The 16,087-nt window shown below is 39.0% G+C and overlaps 1 protein-coding gene and 1 pseudogene across 1 annotated transcript in view; one reads left to right on the forward strand and one right to left on the reverse strand.

The window, feature by feature from the left end:
- The window catches only part of LOC124101929 (uncharacterized), a 43,156-nt gene extending 32,558 nt beyond the window's left edge, over positions 1-10,598 (reverse strand). The window contains exons 1-4 of the mRNA XM_046458151.2: positions 10,426-10,598; positions 10,209-10,336; positions 6,545-6,722; positions 6,156-6,266 (exon numbers count right to left, since the gene is read on the reverse strand). The gene's annotated coding sequence lies outside the window, so the exon portion shown is untranslated. The remainder of the gene's footprint in view (positions 1-6,155; positions 6,267-6,544; positions 6,723-10,208; positions 10,337-10,425) is intronic.
- A 3,735-nt stretch (positions 10,599-14,333) lies between these two features.
- Positions 14,334-15,886, forward strand: LOC124101928 (dual specificity protein phosphatase 4-like; annotated as a pseudogene).
- Positions 15,887-16,087: the final 201 nt, after the last annotated feature.

Below are 16,087 nucleotides of genomic sequence, written 5' to 3' on the forward strand. Positions count from 1 at the left end.
TAATTCAAAAAGAGTGGGAACCCAGATCATATCTCAATAATAAACTTGAATATTAACAGCCTGAACTCATCAATCAGAATATGCAGACTGGCAGATTCATTTCATGGGGAAAGACATCCACAGGCTGAGGGTGAAAAGATGGGAAAAAACATCACATTAATTGTGTAAACAAGCTGGGGTTTCCATGCTCATCTCAGATAAAGTAGACTTCAAGCCAAATTTAATTGGAAGAGACAAAGAAGGATATTTCATACTTCTTAAGAGAAGTATATATGAGGAGGACATAACAATTATAAACATTTGTGTCCCAAACAATGGACGTCTGCATGTATCAAACAAATCCTTCTCTATTTCAATAGTAAAATAGACCATAACACAATAATACTGGGTGACTTTAACACACCTCTCTCACTACTAGACAGTCATTCTAAACAAAAACTAAATGAAAAAACTATAGAGGGGCTTGGGTTGTGGCTCCATGGTAGAGCACTTGCCTAGCATGTATGAGGAACTGGGATCAATTCTCAGCACAGCATATAAAATAAAATAAAATAAATAAAGTTCTAAGAAGTAAAAATAAATATTTTTTAAAAAGAAACCATACAATAATACAATCAATAATTTATACTTAATAGAAATATATAGAATATTGTATCCATTAACGAGTAAATATACTTTCTTTTCAGCAGCACTTGTCTTCTTCTCTAAAATAGACCATATCTTACACTGCAAAGCAATTCTTAGTAAATACAAAAAAAGCAAAGAAATTACCCTGCATTCTATCATATTAAAATGGAAGAAATTAGAAATCAGCGCTCAAGTAAAAAACAGAAGCTACTCTACCAAAGGGAGACTACATAATACATTAATTAATGAGGAATGGATAGTCAAATAAATCAAGGAAGAAATAAAAAAAAATTGTTAAAGGTAAATGAGAACGCTGATAAAACATATCAAAATCTCTGGGACACTAGGAAGGCGGTACTAAGAGGAAAGTTTACTGCACTGTGCACGAATAAAGGACCTAACACTACATCTCAAAGCCTGAGAAAAAGAAAAACAAATCAATACCAAAGGCAATAGAAAACAGAAACTAATGAAAATCAGGAAAGGCAGCAGAATACAACAGACACTAGTATGGAAGTATGTATAAACGTGGATGTATAACCAATGTGATTCTGCAATCTGTACACGTGGTAAAAATAAGAATTTATAACCCACTTGAATCAAATGTATGAAATATGATATGTCAAGATCATTGTAGTGTTTTGAGCAACAAATAAAAAAAATAAAATAAAATCAGAGTTGAAATCAATGAACTCTAAAGGAAAAAAAATGAAAAATTGACAAAACACAAAGTTGATTCTTTGAAACAATAAATAAAATACATAAACCCTTGGCCATGCTAACGAAGAGAAAAAGAAAACTAAGATTACTAAAAAAGAAGATGAAGCAGGTAATATCACAACAGACATGTCTAAAATGCTGAAGGAAATTAGAAACTACTTTGACAATTTGTACTCCAAAAAAATAGAAAATATAGAATACATAAACAAATTCCTAGAGTCATAAGACCTATTCAAACTGAATGAGGAGCTCATACACAATTTAAATAGATTAACTGCAAGTAATGAAATAGAAAACACCATCTAAAGCCTACCAACCAGTCTGGGGTTGTGTGGTAGAGTGCTTGCCTGGCATGTGTGAGGCACTGGGTTTGATTATCAGCATCACATAAAAAATAAACTAAATGCATTGTGCCTATCTAAAACTAATGAAAATATATTAAAAAAGCCTACCAACCAAGAAAAGTCCAGGACCAGACATATTCTTTGCTAAATTCAACGAGACTTTCAAAGAAGAATTAATACCATACTCCTCATAGTATTCCATGAAACAGGAAAAGAGGGAAGCCTTCTAAACTCATTCTATGAGACTAACATCACCCTGATACCAAAACCAGACAAAGACCCTTTAAGAAAAGAAAACTTCAGACCAATATCCCTGATGAACATACATGTAAAAATTCTCAATAAAATTCTGACAAATTGCATACAAAAAATATTAAAAACATAGTTCACAATGATCAAGTGGGGTTCATCCCAAGCATCCAAGGTTGGTTTAACATGCAGAAATCAATAAATGTAAATCATCATATGACTAGATTAGAAAACGAGAATCATATGATCTCAATAGATGCAAAAAACAGCATGTGACAAAATACAGCACACTCTCATGTTCAAAACACGAGAAAAATTAGGAATAGTAGAAACATACCTCAACATTGTAAAAGCTATCTATGCTAAACCCAAGGCCAGCATCATTCTAAATGGAGAAAATTTGAAAGCATCCCCTCTAAACACTGGAACAAGACAAGGATGTCCTCTTTCACCACTTCTATTCAACATCATCCTTGAAACTCTAGCCAGAGCAATTGCAAGAAAGAAGTTAAAGGAATACAAGTAGGTATAGAAGAACCCAAACTATCCCTATTTGCTGATGACATGATTCTGTATCTAAAAGATCCAAAAAATTCCACGAGAAAACTTCTGAAACTACCAGACGAATTCAGCAAAGTGGAAGGATGTAAAATCACCACCCATAAATCAAATGCATTCTGATACATCAGTGATGAATCCACTGAATGAGAAATTAGGAAAACTACCCCATTCACAACAGCCTCAAAATAAAATAAAATAAAATACCTGGGAATCAATCAAACAGAAGAGGTGAAATGCCTCTATAATGAAAAGTAGAGAACATTAAAGAAAGTCAAGAAAACTCAGAAGATGGAAAGATCTCCCATGATCCTGGATAGGCACAATTATTATTGTCAAATGTGCTCTACTACCAAAAGCACTATATAGATTTAAAGCAATTTCTATTAAAATCCCAATGACATTCTTCATAGAAATATAAAAAACAACCATGAAATTTATTTGGAAAAATAAGAGACCCAGAATAGGCAAAGCAATCTTTAGCATGAAAAGTAAAGCAGGAGGCATCACCATACCAGACGTAAAACCATAGCACAGAGCTATAGTAACAAAAACAACATGGTATTGGCACCAAAACAGACTTGTAGACCAATGGTACAGAATAGAGGATGTTGGGGTTTTTAGCTTCTTCTATCCACTCCGTCCCACAGAGAGGCTTAGGAGAACAGGCCCCAAACTGGACGAATCAAGAAACGTGAGGGTCGGCAGGTCACCCACCCAGTCCTCCCCACTGGAGGACAATCAGAAGCACCAGGGAGACCAGTCAAAGCAGGATCTCATTTATTGAGGAAGTACACACAGGTAATATAATGTGCAGGAGCCAATCAGGATAAAGGTCAGAGGGGTGGAGCAAGTTCACATGTCATGCCCTACAAGAGGACACAGAGACAAACCCACATAAATACATTATCTCACACTAGACAAAGGTGCCAAAAACTTTCATTGGAGGAAAAAATAGCCTATTCAACCAATACTGCTGGCAAAACTGGGAATTCACATGCAGGAAAATGAAATTAAACCTCTCTCTCTCACACCATGCCCCCAAATCAACCCAAAGTGCATCTAAGACTTAGCCACTAGAACAGAGACCCTGTACCTAACAGAAGAAAAAGTAGAAACAAATCTTCACCATGTCAGCCTAGGATCAGACTTCCGTAACAAGACCCCTGAAGTGCAAGAAGTAAAATTAAGGATCAATAAATGGGATGGATTAAAATAAAAAAGATTCTTATCAGCAAAGGAAACAATAATGTGAGAAGAGAGCCTAGAGACTGGGAGAAAATCTTTACCACAGGTACCTCTCCAAAGCATTGATCTCTAGGATACAGAAAGAACTAAAAAAACACTTAACACCAAGAACACATATAACCCAATCAATAAAGGAGCTAAGGAAATGAATATACACTTCACAGAAGAAGAAGTATAATCGATCAACAAATGTAAGAAAAAGTGTTCAACATCTCTAGCAATTAAAGAAATGCAAATCAAAACTACACTAAGATTCCATGTGGGGGGAAAGGTACACTCATACATTGCTGTTGGGACTGCAAACTGTATAACCACTATGGAAAGCAGTATGGAGAGTATTCTGAAAACATGGAATGGAACCACCATTTGACCCAGCTATCCCACTCCTCGCTTTATACCCAAAGGACATAAAATCAGCATACTGCAGTAATGCAGCCACATCAACGTTTACAGAAGCTCAATTCAAAATAGCTAGATGTCCTTCAATAGATGAATGGATAAAGAAAATCTGAGAATCTTGAATGCTGAGAGGCCCAGCTAACACTGCTGAAGTGACTGCTGAGGTGGCTGCTCTGGCTGATGAAGGATGCCAGCTTCTGTAGATATGGATGGTGCCCCGATTTTGACCTACACCCTCAATGTAGGACCAGCTCTCGCTCAGCTAGCATTTAGGAACACAGAGTGGGGACCCTTTGGGTCTGTCACTGTCTGCAAAGTATGCACTGACTAAGGAGCAAGGTACAGTCTTTTTGCACATGAGGTGCACAGAATGAAAATGGCATGATATTGGCAGCAAAACACATACAGAGACCAATGGTACACAAGAAAGGACACAGAGACAATTTGACAAAAATACAGTTATCTCACACTAGAAAAAGGCACCCAAAATATACACTGGAGAAAAGACAGCCTCATAAACAAGTGGTGCTGGGAAAACTGGAAATCCATACCTACCAAAAAGAAATAAAAAGCCTCTCTCTCATCATGCATAAAAATCAACTCGAAGCGGATCAAAGGTGGAGGCACTAGGTCAGAGACCCTGGGCCTGATCCTAGTACATGTAGGCCCATATTTCCACCATGTCGGCTTAGGAACACACTTTGTTACTCGGACTCCTAAAGTACAAGAAGTGAAACCAAGAATGGATAAATGGGATGGATTCAAACTACAAAGCTTCTTCACAGCAAAGGATACAATCAAGAACGTGAAGAGAGAGCCTACACAACTGGAAAAAAATCTTTACCACATGTACCTCAGATCAAGCATTATTCTCCAGAATACATTAAGAACTCAAGAAACCTAACATTCCTCCATATATCTGGTTTGGTGCCAGTACTGTTTCTAATTCATTCACTATGCTCTTACCCCTTGCATCCCCACTCCCTTCACTCACTTGTGCTTTCTTAGGACTCTCCATAAAGCTTTCTATAGTGCTTGCACAAATGTGCAGTCCCACCAGCAATGTATGTGAGTACCTTTTCCCCCACATCCTCACCACCATTTACTGTCGCTTATATCCTTGACAACTGCCATTCTGACTGGAGAGAGATGGAATCTCAGTGTCATTTTGATTTGCATTTCTATAATGGATACAGATATTGTACGTTTTTAAATTCATATGTTGATCTATTGGGTTTCTTCTTCTGTGAAGTGTCTTTTCATTCCTTTCCAATTTGTTGATTTTTTTGTCTTGGGTGTGGCTGACTTTCAAGTGTAGAATTTTCTGTTACTAAAAACAAATTAACAGCTTTCTCACCACACGTCCAAGACTAGTTATGATAAAGATATAGGGACTTGCTAAGGGGATCCATTCTAGATCTGAATAAGATAATTGTCTGTAGAACGATTTCTCAAATCAGAGCCAAAAGACAATATAATAATTCTGTTAAAACTAAGAAATGTCATAATGCCATTTTTAAGTAGTTGGCCAACTCTGTGTTAGTTTTTATGATGTTGGAAATATACCTTCTTTGGCACATCAATTCCATTCACCAGTTCAGAAAGTGAGTTTAAGCAAAACCAATTAAGAGATCAGTGAAGCTATCGGATATTTTTGGGCACTGATTAAGCATAACTATCATTTAAGTAGATGATATTTAAAATGCTTACTAACAAATTACAGCATTGGAGGCATATTAAAAACAATTTAACTTTAAAAATGAGTACCTAAAAGAATAAGAAAACGCAGTTGCAGGTGCCCTCTGCTCTTTTTTGTAATACAAAGAACTTTGAACTTCTCAATGCAAGAAATTTGAAACAAATAACAGTATCAGAGTTTATATTTTCTACAAGGACTAGAATTGTCAGAGAAATACCTGGATTTTTAATAGAAAAAATAAGGTTAAAGATTGGGCAGGGGAGTGGGTGTTCTTGGAACGAGTTGTTAGCAGGTAATTCTACCTCACTTACCTTTAAGAGATATCAGAAGGAACCACTCTACATTTTCTAATCCTTATGTGCATTCTAATGTATGTGATTTTGTTTCTCATCCTTCCTTCCTCTCCAGATTATTTCTATCTTCTGAAAAACAGCAAAACGAATGAAATGAAAATGTTCTCTGTGGTTTACATAGACAGCAGAAACGGAAAAAGGGTCATATCTATGTGGCATTTTGCAGCCAACAGAGGGAAAGTCAAACCCCCATAAAAGGTGGGGTGAGGGGCTGCTAAGAAGTCAACAGGCAGAATTCTATCAGATTTAGTCACTATCAAGCTCTCATATTACCTGACATGAGATAAAATATTGCATGCGCCCAGGTGCAGGGAGGGATTCAAGTACTAAGGGACAAAAAGACTGACCTGATACCTCCAGAGCTCTCCAATGTCATCAGTCCTTTCAAAGCAAACAGGTTTTCCAAGACTTCATCCAGGCAGCCATTGACAAAACAGAGCCAACAGGCTCCACCCAATCACAGAGATTCTTTTCTTGTTCATGGTCTTCAAGGATCTTCACCTGGCTAGGGCAATGTCACTTTTCCTAAAGAAAGAACAAGAAACAGAAAGTACAAATCTGTCAACACTTCTTAAGAATGACAGCTGCCGTGACACTCAAATAAATGCTGTTAACAAGAGCTGACTGGGGAAGCCAGATGCGGCTGCCCGCTTTAGAAGAAATCCTCTGCACAGGATGGGGAAGCCCTGTGCCTACAAGACCCAGAGCTGAGGAGCACCCTGGTGTCATCTTACTCTCTTTCTAGAAGCACCCATCTGATCCTTCAGCTGCAATATGGAAGTTACTCTGACTTTCTGCCGTAATAAAAGATAGATAAACTACAAAATATAAACAAAGACCCAGGCTTTGTAAGCTTAGGGTATGAGATGGCTTGGGGTTCTCATCAACACAGTGGAAGTGGACGGTAACAGAGAGTTCCTAGGGTTTCAATGTAGGCTGAATCATGAGGAACATTTTGGGTTCGTGTAATTTTATTATTGAGATAACCTACTCCCTATGTGAAAATCTCTCAAAAAGTTAAATTCCAGCATTTGTAAACTCAAAAGCTCCAGGAACTAGCAAGGTGGATTATATAAAAGTTTTCAGGCAGGACAGAGAACAAAAGGTAAAACTGCTGTGACTAATTTGCAAAAGTATTCAATTACAAAGTAAAATTTTAAAAAAACCTGGGCACAGTGGCACATGCTTGTTATCACAGCTACTAAAGAAGCTAAGGCAGCAAGATCATGAATTTAAGCCCAGCTCTTGCAAATTAAACACATTAACCCCTACTCAATAAAGTAGAATAAAATAATATATAAAGGGATGAGGATGTAGCTCAGTAAGAGAGTGCTTTCCTAATATGTGCAAGATCTTGAGTTCAATCCCAGTAAGTATCACAAATGAACAAAAAAGGAAAACAAGAACTGCCCTGTCAAACAAGACACATAGGCAAATTTCAGTGCAGAGCCATCTATGGATCTCTGACCTGTGTCCTCAAAGATTTATTTGAAAATATTTTATTGTGTGACCTTACCTTTAGTATTGAAAGGGAATGACAATTCTCAGAGGTGACTGGGCAACAGTGCTGTAAAACACTTCTTGCTATACTTGAATGTACACTCTCCTTGGTATATCTTCTCAGGCTCTTGGGTTCTCTGGGTTTTACATTTATTAGGTAAATTTAATGCCTCAGAAATATAATTATATCATAGTCAAATGTAGTTTTTCGTTCTTGGAAAATAAAAACCCAAATTGCTTTCAACTCAGTGGAGGGCACTGACTTAATCCTAATCTTAGCCCAAAGGTTTAAGTTTATGTATGCAAGTAGAGTTCACTACACATTTTCCCTTATGGTCACATCTTTTACTCAAGCTTCATATCTGACTCAGTAGATGCTGCCAGCTAGTATTCTATTGTAACCCAGTAAACCAAGATATAGTGGATACCACACACAATCTGTTCACTAACCTGTCCTTCAATCATGCTTATTTGGGTTGGGGTTGAAGATGCTAAGAACTATCAAAGGCATGATTTGATTACTGTTAATGTTACTGGGTTGCTGTTGTTAGAGGACTTACCCTTTTGTAGAGGAATAAAACAGAATTAATGAAAGCATCATGATTGTATGACCTAAGCAAGGAATGAAAAAAGAGTTGTGCTAGACTTCATTCTGGAAGTTAATGCTGACTCACTAGAAAATATTGAACTAGTTTCCTAAATGTTCTGTGTCTTAGTTTGCTCATTGTTAAATGTTCTCTCATTTTTCCCCAAGGTTTTAACAATCACAGGTCCTAGATTTTCAAAATGCTCCAAAAGGCCCTCAAACACTTAATACTTTTTTGTTTGTTTGTTTTGGTACTGAGGATTGAATTCAGGGGAGCTCAATCACTGACTCACATCCCCAGTGTTTTTTGTTTGTTTGTTGTTTTTTTTTTTTTTTTTTTTTGAGAAGCCTCATACTATTTCCATAACTGCTCTACTAATTTACATAAGCATAAGCATATTAATCATTTAAGGAATATTTGTCTACATCTGATAATTTACTTTCTTCAAGGCTGAAGACATCAAGGTCAGAAAAACTAAGATATCTTCTACAGACCGATTTCTTTTACTATGTCCTGTTCCAGGAACCTGGAGTGGTGCCCAGAAGTCTTCAGTCTTTACCCTACTTTTAGCACAGTCAGTCTTGGAGGCAGATCAACCCTGAAGAGATTGCCTTCTCTCAGCAGAAGCAATATAGGCCCATGGGAACTGAATGGGACATCCCAGAATCACAGATCTAATAGATAAGTATCCTATGAAGCAAGTGGAAATTGCCCCTTGAACAGCTGGCAATTTCCTCAACACCAATAACATGTGGTATGATCAGAATTCAAAAAAATCATAAAACACACCACAGTTTGACCAAGACTGCTTATTACACATACTTCTTGTTTCCCACCCCCGTTCTTCCTCTGAAGGTAAAACTCACATCAGTTTCCTGAAAGACAGAATTGAGACACTTGACATCACTTGTCTTCCGAATATAGGTACAATGATTATTAAAGTTTATTTCCTTCTTTCCCCATTGTATTCTCCATTTGGTTTTTGGGGCAAGTGGTCAATTCTGATTTTTGTGGACCCACAGAGTTAGGCCTCTAGCCTAGGACTTAGGTAACAGGAAAGGTGCTGGGCAAAATCAATGAAGCCCTATGATGTGACACTGTTCTACTGTCTTAGCATTGATCTTAGCATTGCACTGCCTTAGCAGTGATCACTACCTGATTGTTATCTATTGCCTATCTTTTTCTTTTAAAATATAAGCTCCATGAGATTAGAAGCCTCTATCTGCAGTAGCGTAAGGAGTGATTGGCACATAAAGTAGGTGGCTCAATCAGTATTCATGAAGACTCAAAACACAATATTAGCTTCATAAAAACACGCTTTGTTGGAGTTTCTATGAAAAAAACAACCCAAACTCAATTTTTTTGTAGTTCAGAATGAATTCACTGAAGGGGGGCACACTTCTAAAATGGAAGCACCAGGATTAACTTACATGGAAATAATATTCTGATGATGTTACTTAGAAAATAATACAACTTCTGTTCTCTGTTTTGCTGATTACCATTCTAAGTTCCCGCATACATGACCTACTAATAAAGTTGTTGTGTTATATAAGAAAATATGTATAGACTCCTTAGGGTAGCACATAGAAATACAAAGTAAATGCTTCTATTTTGTTATTATTATAATATTTGTGTTAGTGGTATACTACATCATGAAATCACTCAAAACTGACGTTGAGTCACCCTTAACACATTGGTTCCACCTACTCCCCATAGTTTCCTTGAAACATCCTTGGGGGCATTCAGTCTTTGGTCATTTCAACTCACTAATATTCAGAGGCTTTCACTTGGCCTACAGCTAACAGGGAAAGGTCAGGGGATTTCAGGGTCTAACCCAATTCATCACTAGAGTCAACAGAATTGAGCTGACTCCTGAGAACAGAGTAGCCATTCCAGGACTCCACCCAAGAATTCCCAGACTCACCTGGAGGATGACACCCAGCTGCAGCTCCCAGCAGAAGTCCTCTCAGCAGGCGCCCCCTAGCAGCTGCGTGGCACTCCCAGGATCCTGCGCTGAGCTCCCAGGGTCCTCCATGGCGCTGCCACCGTCCTCTGCAGCATACAGGAGAGGCTGTGTACCCAGGCTGCGCGGGGCGGAGGCTCTCGCAGCCACAGGGAGGGCGACCTGTTGGGCTTCTTACCAGCTCTCCAGGTGAGCGGCAGACCCTCAGAGGTACGGACGCCGGCACAGGAACAGGACTCACAGCAGTAGGGCTTGAAAAGTGAGAAGTCACCTGGTGAAGGACCGCCCAGAAGCCAACTCGTGGGAACTGCCCTTTGGGGCGGGTCTTGAGGGCTGTCTTCCCCGCAGGCGCCTGGGCCTTCCGGGGTCCTGGAGAGTGCGGAGCACGTGCGTGTGCGTGGAGGGCGGAGCTAGGCCTGGGCCACATCCGGGGTAGGCAGGCAGGTGGGCGGGGAAACTTGCAAATTTGGGCGGGAAGCACAAGGCTTCAGAACCAGCAGGGTGTGATGCCCCAGGGTGTGCGATGGCACTTTTAAGTTCCCATCCTTTGCAGGCCTCGCCCCCGTGGTTTTATCAGTTGCTTCAGTCAAACTCTGAAAACTCATCTCCCCCTTTGGATTTCTTCTTCGTTGACTGTGTATGCGCAGTTGGTGGTTTGTCACTGGTTAATTCTCCCTCAAAGGTGTGTTTTGACAAATGCAAATAAGCAGATGTCTGTGTGTTCATTACCACGTGTGGTCGATTTTAGGTCCATCTGCCCTCCTCTGGGGTCTTCTAAGTCTGGACAGTGCTAGGAGCGACCCTCTGCGCCCACCCTCCACTCAGCGTCTCCCAGCCTCCTCCATCTTATCTATCAGACACAGAAGGTAGTGGTGCAGCAACTGAGTGACAGAATCGCGCTTAATAATAATATCTTTGGAGCTGGGGTTGTGGCTCAGTGGTAGAGCGCTTGCCTGGCATGTGTGAGGCACTGTGTTCGATTCTCAGCACCAAGATACAGGCCCATTAAAAAAAATATTTTAAAAAATAATAATATAGTCATTTATTTATCATTTTATTGAAATGCTAGTGAGAGCATACTGTTGGGTGTTGGACACAAAACAAATATGGGCCCTGTCCACCGAGTTTCTAGACTAGTGAGCCAGTGCTTTTCAAAGTATAAAATCAAGCATTCATTAAGCTCATACTTATGTGGTAAATACCAGGGAAGTGTGAGGTTTTCTTGTTCTCTGAAGGAAACAAAAGTTGCAGTTCTGTGTTTCCCTTAGAAGAGTGATGGGACGCAGAGGAATGGAGAGGGTGAATATATGTAGAGTACAAGTCTGGAAGAGTGGATATCCAATCTAAGTATGAATTTATGTACTAGCCTTTGTGTGTTCAGCATATCTCGACTGATGTTGATATGTTTAATTGCATGCTTGTCAACAGTGTGTTCACATTGATATTCAGCTGCAGATAATCTATCAGGAAAAACCTACAGGTGGACATGAGTTATTTTAGGGAAAATAAGTAGACAATAGGTTTCAAGTTTGAGAGGATGGGATCAGATGAGCAAAAGCAGAAGTGGGGGTGTTTGTAAACTTGTATGAAAGTAGCCATTTTTAAATTTGTGAATGCACAAATAAATATGCATATATAATATATATGCAAATATATTTGTGACAATTGAATATATAGGTCTTATTACACGTGTATATTCACAATTTTATGTATGCTTTATATTAATGTAGATTCAGGTATACAGTTATATTTAGGTTTAGTGTTAAATTTTCTGTAGGGTAAGGGTTAGGGTTAGTAAAAAAATGCATATGGAAAACCAAGAATACTAATTAGAATAACCCATGAATACATGTATGAAAATATAAATAAATATGTTTTGAAAAAGGGAAGGTTTTATTTTTTATTATTTAAAAAAAACTTTAGTTGTTGATAGACCTTTATTTTATTTATGTATATACAGTGCCGAGAATCGAACCCAGTGCCTCACACATGCCAGTAAAGTGCACTACCATTGAGCCACAGTAACAGCCCTGAACTGAGAAAGGTTTTAATGTGACACATATGAATACAGATTTTTAAAACTAGGACTGCACAGATTAATTATATATATATGAATATATACTCATACATATTCAAATATACAATTGATAATTGTATACATAACTATTTACAAATGGATATTAAAATCTATATATGCATTTATTTTAAGGTAGGTTTAGGTATGCAAATAAATATATGGTTAGTATTGATTTCAAATTTTTGTGTACATTTAGGTTGATTTTTAAGGAATAAATATATTCATTGAAAACATGAATATACCTAGGAATGTACATAGTAACATTTGCATAAAAAATAATATAAATATATGTTTTGAAATGGGGAAGGGTTAATATGAGACAAAAATACAAATTTTTAATATGCAAATTCAAAGATAAATTTTATATATGAAATATAATAACACTTCTGCAAATATAACATTGATGTGTATGTAAGTATAAATATATATGCATATTCATATAAGGATATATGCTTTTATCTGAATGTAGGTTAGTTACAGGGGTAAAACTATGGTTAGTACTAAATTTGGTATATAGTTAGGGAATAAATATTTATACTGAAAAATATGAATGTTTTAAGAAAGTGCATGTGCAATTTTGACGTTTTGAAACTGGGAAGGGTTTAATGTGAGATGTAGGAAGACACATTTTTAATTTGTGAAAGCAAATATATATATATGCAAATATACCATTGATAACTGAATGCAAGTCAAAATACAAATAAACATTAGGAAAAGAATAGGTATATTGAAAAACATGAATAATCATAAGAATATACATGTAAAAATTTGCAATACACAGAAATATATGTGTTTTGAAATAGGAAAAGGTGTGAGATGTATAAATACACATTTATTAACTTCCAAATGCACAGATAAATTACATGTGAACATATATAAATACTTATGTATATGATTATCAATTGCATATTTGAATATAAGTATGTGAGAATATTCATATTACTATATATGCTTTTGTATTAATGTAGGTTTAGGAATGGGGTAAATTTAGGGTTACTATTAAATATTGTGTAGTGTAAGGGTTAGAGTTAGGGTATGAATATATATATATATATATCAAAAAACATGAATATTCAAAAATATGCATGTGAAAATACGTATAAAACATATACAAAAAATAAACAGGGACCTATTAAAAAAACATTATATGGAGAAATGTTGACAATAACTAAAGGAAATCAACTGCCTTATATACAGTTGGAAACACTGTCTATAATTAATAGGAAAAGTACAAGGGGAAAAAAGTTTATCTCAGGTATTTTGAAGCAGTGAAGGCAAGATAACAAATGCAATCATAAAGCAAGACTCAAAATTTCCTCAAGGATTTATTGAGAATAGATAATTTGAACATAAAATTAAATTTTCAGTCAACAATAAAAAAATAATTCAAAGGTCACCAGAAGTTTCAAATAAAGCAAAGACTTTTTATAAAAAAAAATATATATATATATATATATATATATATATATATATATATGGTAAAGAAAAGCATTATAAGGAAAATTGGAAATGCTTTTGAGCTGACAGATAACAAAGATTCAACAAACCAAAAGCAATAGAAGGCCGATGAAGTAGTTCATAAAGAAGTGCTTCTAATTCCACCTGCTTACATTAGAAAAAGACACAGGGATAAAATTGGTGTTGACTCTGATCATGCAACTTGAGAAGCACTAATAATAATTCATTTCTAATAATAATTAAGAATTTGCTTAGAGTAGATTCGTACATGGAGTCCAGGGCCAGTGGATGTTGCATATACCAATGTGCGATCACAAAGAGTATAGCACCATAGCAGGCAAATGTGCAAGTGGCCAGGAGCTGAATGGAGTCTTGAAGATGTGCACAGGTCAGCTGAAGATCTTGACTTTGTTGTCACTGAGAGGCAGGATGGGGTAGGAAGAGAAAGGAAGGGAAAGGACTATTTCTTAGTTATTCATGCTATCAAACTTCCTCCAAGAAAAAGTGGAGGCAGTGCACAGAGCTCTGGCAGTGCTGGGGTAAGAACGGCAATGAGCAGGCTGCAGCCCAAGGTGCAGGAGCAGCAAAACACGTTTGAGGCAATGACAGGGGTGAGCCAGTGTTTCTCTGCCTTCAACACACACTTGCACTGCCACCCCCTTGTCAGAGCACAGCATGTGCAAGGCACCTGAGGCTGCTAGAGCTGCTATGTAACCTGAAGGCTGCAGGAGGAAGAGGACCCAATAGGGGTCTGGCCGCCCAAGCCTCTGGGGACCAAGTTGGCGGTCACTTCTGAAGGCTCCCTCTCTAGCCCTTCTTTGCCCATTCCTGTTGCCTGGCTGGCCTGGGTGACTATCTATCGCCCCAGTTCCTACACTCCATGGTGACGATTGATTAACTGGGAGAGATGGACTGCAGTGTGCTCAAAAAGCCTATGAAGCTGAGCGAGAACCCCTAAGGCAGAGACTGTAGCTGTGGCAGCGGCAGAAGCAAAGAGGTTGGGAGGTGGTGGTTGCCCTGGGTTGCGGGGCTGGGTGCAGACTGCAGTGCCTGGCGGCAGCTGGGCTGACAACAGTGGCAGCCCCCGAACTCTGGGGCTGGGGAGTGCCAGCAAGCGCTTGCTGCTCGACTTTTTGCACACCTTTCCTATCAGAGGTTCTGTCCACCTTCTTTGATACAACACCCAGGAAAATAGGTAGGCCAAGGGCTCCAAGATCCTGGAGTCCATCCTGCACGCTCAGGGGGAAGTGCTCCCTCTTGTGCTCTAGCCTCTACTTGGCTGTCATCCTCTACTTTGAGTGGAGCCCAGGTGCCAGGGGCTCAGGGAGGACCTCACCTTGACTCTAGTAGTGCAGACACTCCATCCTAAGCCCCAGTGAAGCGACATCCGCTTGCTGAAACGTGGCTGTGAGAAGTTTTTCTTTGCTTACCCAGAATTCTGTTCCAAAACCAGCGCCCCGGCAGACTTCTCCCCAGTGCCATGGAGTCCTTTCACCTGCATTGCAGCTCCACTGGAGCCGCTCTGCACAGGCGGCGGGGTCCCTTGGAGATTCTTCAGTTCCTCTACTTCCATGGTGCCTTCCACGCTGCCTGGAGAGACATGCTGAACGCCCTAGGGATCACAGCCCTGTTGAATGTCTCCTCCAAATGCCCAAACCACATGGAAGGATGCTACCAGTACAAACACATCTGGTGGAAGACAACCACAATTCCGACATGGGCTCCTGGTTCATGGAAGCCATGGAGTAGGACTGTGCGGTGAAGGACTGCCGTGGTCCAGGGATGGCGCACTGCTAGGAGGGCATCGTGTGCTCTGCTACCATCTGCTTGGCTTAGCAGATGACAAAGGAGCAGCTGAGGCTGGAGAAGGCCTTGAGCTGCATGGAGCAGCTGTCCCAGGTGCTGGCCACATCCTGCCCCTCCAGGCCCACCAGCCCTTCAGGCCCCTTAGGGGAGCTGCAAGCCCACTCCCACCCTTACCTCACAATTTGTCTTCAGCTTCCCTATCTCCCTGGGTGTGCAATTAGCCCCCAGCAGACTGCAAGACCAGCACAACCCCAACCTTACCTCCCCCAGCACTCAGAGCCACTCACCTAACCCCTGAAACTAAGGTTGCTGCCATGGATGCCTCCGTGGGACTGAACAATATATAAATTTGTATCAAGAGTATATAATGAGTCTAATGTCTACTATGGTAGATGTCTTTTTCTCCATTTATCATACCTTCTACTACTGCATAGACTGATAATATATAAGTGCAGTTTCCCAGTCTCATCTGGAGTAAGGATTGCAGTTGGCATTGATT

This window comes from Marmota monax, unplaced genomic scaffold (assembly GCF_021218885.2).
Source record: "Marmota monax isolate L192 unplaced genomic scaffold, Marmota_monax_Labrador192_F-V1.1 WCK01_AAM20220418_F8-fsc00616, whole genome shotgun sequence".
Taxonomy (NCBI): domain Eukaryota; kingdom Metazoa; phylum Chordata; class Mammalia; order Rodentia; family Sciuridae; genus Marmota; species Marmota monax.